The following is a 6,262-nucleotide window of genomic DNA, read 5'->3' on the forward strand; positions in this document are numbered from 1 at the left end:
GCTGAGGTTTCCTTCAAATTCAGGGGAAAAAAAAAAAAAAAAAAAGATAAACCTACAGATCAGGAAGTCAAACTGATTAAATTCTTGAGATATATCATAATTGAACTTCTGAAAACTAAAAGCAAAACAAACTTAAGAAAAAATGAGGGGGCTGGCAAATTACAAACAGGAGCAAAAAATTCCATGACGTCCTCCTCATGAACAATAAAGGCCAGACGCAGGACACATGCATTGGCAGAGCACTCTATGAAAAGCTGTTAACCCAGAGTTTTCAGTGAAAATATCCTTCAGGAAGTAAGAGGAATCAAGATATTCTGAGATGAAAAAAAATGCAGTTAATTTGTTAATAGTTCAAAAATCACATATTATTGTTATAGCTATTTAAAATGAAATCATTGATTTAAAATCCTGGGAGCATTTAAATTGCTTCCCTATGAAGGTTATCGGTAACAGTGTGGCAATGAACATAGGCATGCTCATATTATTTCTTTGAGATCCTGATTTCAATTCTTTGGGGTAAATACCTGATTTTGATTCTTTTGGGAAAAACCCTCAATCCTTTTGGATTGGATGATAGTTTTCATGTTGTATTTTTTTTTAATTTTCTCAGTAGTCCTCCTAATAGGTGCAGGTGACAGGTTTCACACTGTGGTTTTGATGTGTATCTCCTTGGTAATCAGTGACCTTGAACATCTTTGCATATACCTGTTGACCATTTTCATATCTTCTTCAGAGAATTGTCTCTTCAAGTCCTTAGCCAATTTTTAAATCAGGTTATTAGTTTTTCTGTTTAATTGTCAATGAGTTTAGGAGTTCCATTTGCAGTTTTCTAATTTGTTTTAATTAGGCATACATGTCAGTAGAATGCACCCTGACACATCACAAATAATGCAGTATAATTCCTTGTTCTTCTGCTTATACATGATGTAGAATACCACAGTCATATAGTCATATGTGTACATGGGATAATAATGTCTGATTAATTCTACTGTCCATCTTATCCCAAAACTCCCTCCCCTCCGTACACTCCCCTCTATCAAATCCAAGGTAACTCTATAACTCCATTCTTACTTAGGCCTCCCCCACATTATGAACTAGCATCTGTATATCAGAGAAAATATTTGGCTTTTGGTTTTTTGGGATTGGCTTATTTCACTTAGCATGATATTCTCCATCTCCATCCGTTTACCAGCAAATATGATAATTTCATTATGCTTCAAGGCTGAGTAATATTCCATTGTGTATATTTACCACATCTTTTTATCCATTCATCTGTTGAAGGGTACCTAGGTTGGTTCCATAGTTTAGCTATTGTGAATTGAGCTGCTATAGACATTGATGTGACTGCATCACTTTAATATACTGATTTTTAAATTTTTTTATTTGTTCTAATTTGTTGTACATGACAGTAGAATGCATTTATACATTTTGATAGATCATACATAAATGGATTGTAATTTCTCATTTTTCTGATTATACATATTGCAGGAACACATGGATCATGCAGTCATATATGTACATGAGGTAATAATGTCTGTTTCATTCTACTATCATCCCTTCCCCCATACTCATTCCCTTCCCTTCACTCCCCTCTACCTAATATAAAGTAACTCTATTCTTCCCTGTCCGCCCCTACCTTATTGTGAATTAGCATCCGCATATCAGAGGAAACATTCCACCTTTGTTTTTTGGGGTTTGGTTTATTTTGCTTAGCATGATATTCTCTAACTCCATCCATTTACCAGCAAATTCCGTAATTTCATTCTTCTTTAAAGCTGAGTGATATCCCATCATATATGCATGTTTGTGTGTGTGTGTGTGTGCGCGCGTGTATGTATATATGTATATATATGTGATACCGCCGTTTACCGGTGACGAGTTCTGCTTCTTCTAATGTTGAAGATTAAGCACTAGAGAAGCACGCCAAGGCAAGCATATTAAGCAGGTTTATTTAAAGGGAATAATACAGACTTCTCCTGGCAGGGAGAAGGGGGCCATGGCTGATGTTCTAAAAGTCCCAAGAAGTGAGCGCACCCTACATCTTTTATAGGTTAAAGTCTCTTTTGTTCTCCAGTTTTCTCCCCCCTTATCTCTCCTTCCTGCCTTCATGACTAGGCCTGGTTTTGCATTAAGTGAGAAGCCATGGGCAGGGGGAGGGCCAAGGTGATTCAGGCAGATAAGGGCCCAGGGGGCATTAATTAGCAGCTCCTTGTTTGCAGTCCTTGATAAAGGCAGGTAAATTTGATAATCAATGGGCTCCGGAGATCTTTGACATTCCATTCTTCCAGGGGCAGTCTCCAACTTCCAAAGGCAGATGGCTTCCTGGCTTCATTTCCTCGAATTGACCCGATTCCCTATTTCTACACTAACTACCTGTCCTTAATTCTGGCTTCATATGCACCACATTTTCTTTATCCATTCATCTGTTGAAGAGCACCCAGGTTAGTTCCATAGTTTAGTTATTGTGAATTGAGCTGCTATAAACATTGATGTGGCTGTGTCACTGTAGTATGTTGATTTTAAGTCCTTTGGGTATAAACCAAGGAGTGGGATAACTGGGTCAAATGGTGGCTCCATTCCAAGTTTTCTGAGGAATCTCCATACTGTTTTCAGAGTGGTTGCACCAATATGCAGTCCCACCAGCAATGTATGAGTGTACCTGTTTCCCCACATCCCCACCAACATTTATTGTTTGTATTCTTGGTAACTGCCCTTCTGGTTGGGGTAAGATGAAATCTTAGAATAGTTCCTTTTTTATTTTGGAGACTAACTCCTCATTAGGTATATGGTTTGTGAATATCTTACCCCATCCCCTAAGTGGAATGGTAAATTCCATATTGCAGTCTCCCTTGTATGAAGAGCATTTTAGTTCAACATAGTCTCACTTGCCTGTTTTTGCTATTATTTCTGGAGCTTCTGGTGTTATATCTATGAAATCATGGTTAAGACCAATGTCATGAAGTTCTTCCTCTGTTTTATCTGGGAGTTCTATGGTTTTAGGTCTTACATGTAAGTCTTAATTAGTTTTGTGTTGATTTCTGTGTATACTATGAGAGCTAATTTCATTCTTTTGCATCAGAATATATAATTTTCCTAACACCATTTTTTTGAAGAGGCTACTTTCCTTATACCCATCCATGGATAAATGGATTACAAAAATGTGGTGCATTCATATAATAGGATGTTATTCATTCTTAAAACAAAGAAAAAGGAAATTCTGCTACATATCACAATGTGGATGGACCTGGAGGACATTATAATAAATGGAATAAGTTAGTCACAGAAGGACAAATATCACATGGTTCATTTACATAAGGTATCTAAAATAATCAAACTCATAGAAGCAAATAATTCCAGGTCCTGAGAAGAGGGAAAAGCAGGGAGTTGCTAATCAATGGATCTAAACTTTTAGTTATGTTAAATGATTAAGTTCTAGAGATCTGTTTTACAACATTGTGCCTATAGATAACAATGCTGTATTGTGGACAGAAAAGTCTTTTAAGAGAATAGGTCTCATGTTAAGTATTCTTATCACAATAAAAATGGAAAAGAATGTGACACAAAATCCCAGGGCTGTATCGAGAATTCTGTTAAACATTTAAAAATTGATTAACACAGTAAAAGGGGACATACTAGGAACCAAAGTGGAGCAAATTATATTCCATGCTTTTATGATTATATCAAAATGAACCCGCTTATGCATAAGTATGATTTACACATTTTTAAAGAAAAAATAATTAAACACCAATATTATAGAATCTCTTCTGAAAATAAAACAGAAAACCCTTCTTAGTTTACTCTAAAATGTAAGCATTACTCTGTAACAAAACCAAAGATGTTACCAAAAAATAAATTCAGAACAATATTCTTATCCCAGATGTGCAATGCTGCTTCAATATTTGAATATAAGTCAGTGTGATTTACTATATTAACTGGCAAAAGAAGAAACTAATATAATCATATCAACTGATTCAGATAAAACAATTGAGATTTAAATTTATTCATGACAAAAACTCTCAGCAACCTAGGGAACTTGATAAGGATCAACAAAAAGCCTACATTTAATATAATATTTTATGGTGAAAACAGAATGATTTCTTTTCCCTTATAATCAGAAACAAGATAAGAATGAAGTTCTAGTCAATGCAATAAAGCAATCCAGAACATAAAACAGCACATTCACCAGAAAAAAAGAAAACTCCCTTTCTGTAGACAACATAATGATGAATGCAGAAGTTCACAAAGAATCCTCAAAAACAAAACAAATAACCACTACAACAAAGGACTCCAGCAATCTCACAAGATAAGAACTATATGCAATAGCAGTATACAAGCACTAAACACCTAGAAACTGAAATTAATGTCACAAGATGCTAGAACTACATGTAAGATCAGTGAATAAACAAGAAACACTTAGAAACTGAAATCGAAAACAAAATAGCATAGAGAATTATATGTGAAATTTTTAAAAATAAAATATGTAGATGCCCATCTAATAAAAGGCATAGAATCTGAATGTTAAAATTATGTAATGCTGATGAAAGAAATCAAAGATTTAAATAAATGCAAAGACCTTCTGTATTTATGAACTGGAATATTCAATTCCATAAATATTCCAATTCTATCAAAATTAATATGTAGATTAAAATCAGAGAAATATATGCTTTAGATATGGGCAAAATTATTCAGCCATAAAGAAGAATAATATTATGGCATTTGCAGATAAATGGATGGAATTGGAGAATATCATGCTAAGTGAAATAAGCCAATCCCAAAAAACCAAAGACCGAATGTTTTCCCTGATAAGTGAAAGATGATATATAATGGGGGTTGGGGGATAGGGAGTGAGAGAAGAATGGAGCAACTTTAGATTACGTAAAGGGAAATGGGGGGGGATGAAAAATGGTGGAATGAGACAGACATCGTTACCCTATATACATGTATGATTACTTGAATGGTATGACTCTACATCATGCACAGTCATAGAAATGAAATGATGTACCCCATTTGTGTACAATGAATCAAAATGCAGTCTGTAAAAATTTTAAAAATTTAAAAAAAGAATTAAAAGATAAAAAACAATTACATGGAAAGGTAAAGAAATTATAAGATCCAAAGGAGAGAGGTTCCCAAGGTCCCCGGGGCAGTGGAGAGACCCAGAACAGACTAACTGCAGACCAACTGACTTTTGCTAATGTTGCAAAAATAATTAAATGGAGAAAGGATAGTATTTTCGACAAGTATTCTGGAATAATTGGCTGAAATAGGATGAGAAAAAGAAAAGAAAAAAAAAGGAAACTCTTTATACCTCACACCTTATATGAAAACAAACTCAAAATTGATTCCAGATTTTAAAAATTAGTAGTTAAACCACTAAAACCACACACATCAGTAGGCACATGGTAGTACAAACAGCCACATAGAAACCAGTGATGAACCCAAATCCTGGTGCCTATGTGTAGAAACAGCACCCTTCCTATGCTGCAGGTGAGATGTAAATGCTACAGGGATCCTAGAAGACGGTTTGGCAGTGTCTTTAAAAAACTAAACATACAACTAATCATAAACCCAGCTCTCACACCCTTAGGGTATATTCATGTCAGAGAAATAAAAAAACATGACCACTTAAAAAGATCTTGCACATTTATCCTAAGCGGCTTTATTTACAATAATCCAAACTCAGAAAAATCACAATAAGAGAATGAATAAGCAAATTGACACAACAATGTGTACAGTTTGGATTACTACTGAGCACTAAAAAGAACAAACTATGAATTCACACACAACCTGAATGGAACTCAAGGGGCCTCCGCTAAGGGAAAAGTACCCATCTCCAAAGGTCACACCTGTTTGATTCCATTTATTTATCACCTATAACTAACACAATTGCAGGCAAGGAGAAAAGATCACTGCTTTCCAGGTGTGAGGAGTGGTGGAAAGGAAGAGGAGGGAAGTATTATATAATATGAACCAGTAGCATGAAGGAGATGTTTGTGGGGATGCAATTGTTTGGAACTTGGACACACATGAACCTATGTGTGATAAAAAGACACAGAGCTACATACATGCACAGAAGTCAAGGGCTTTGTTCTGATATTGAACCACTATTATGTAAGAAGCACCATGGGCGAAACCTGGTACACATGGCCTCTCTCTGCTAACTCTGCAGCTTCTTGTGCATGTCTGGTTTGCAAAATAGGCTTAAATATTCAGAACATTAATGCAAAATTAAGAGTCATGGAACATAGTAAGTACAAAAGAG

The sequence above is a fragment of the Sciurus carolinensis genome, chromosome 15 (genome assembly GCF_902686445.1).
Source record: "Sciurus carolinensis chromosome 15, mSciCar1.2, whole genome shotgun sequence".
Classification (NCBI taxonomy): Eukaryota; Metazoa; Chordata; class Mammalia; order Rodentia; family Sciuridae; genus Sciurus; species Sciurus carolinensis.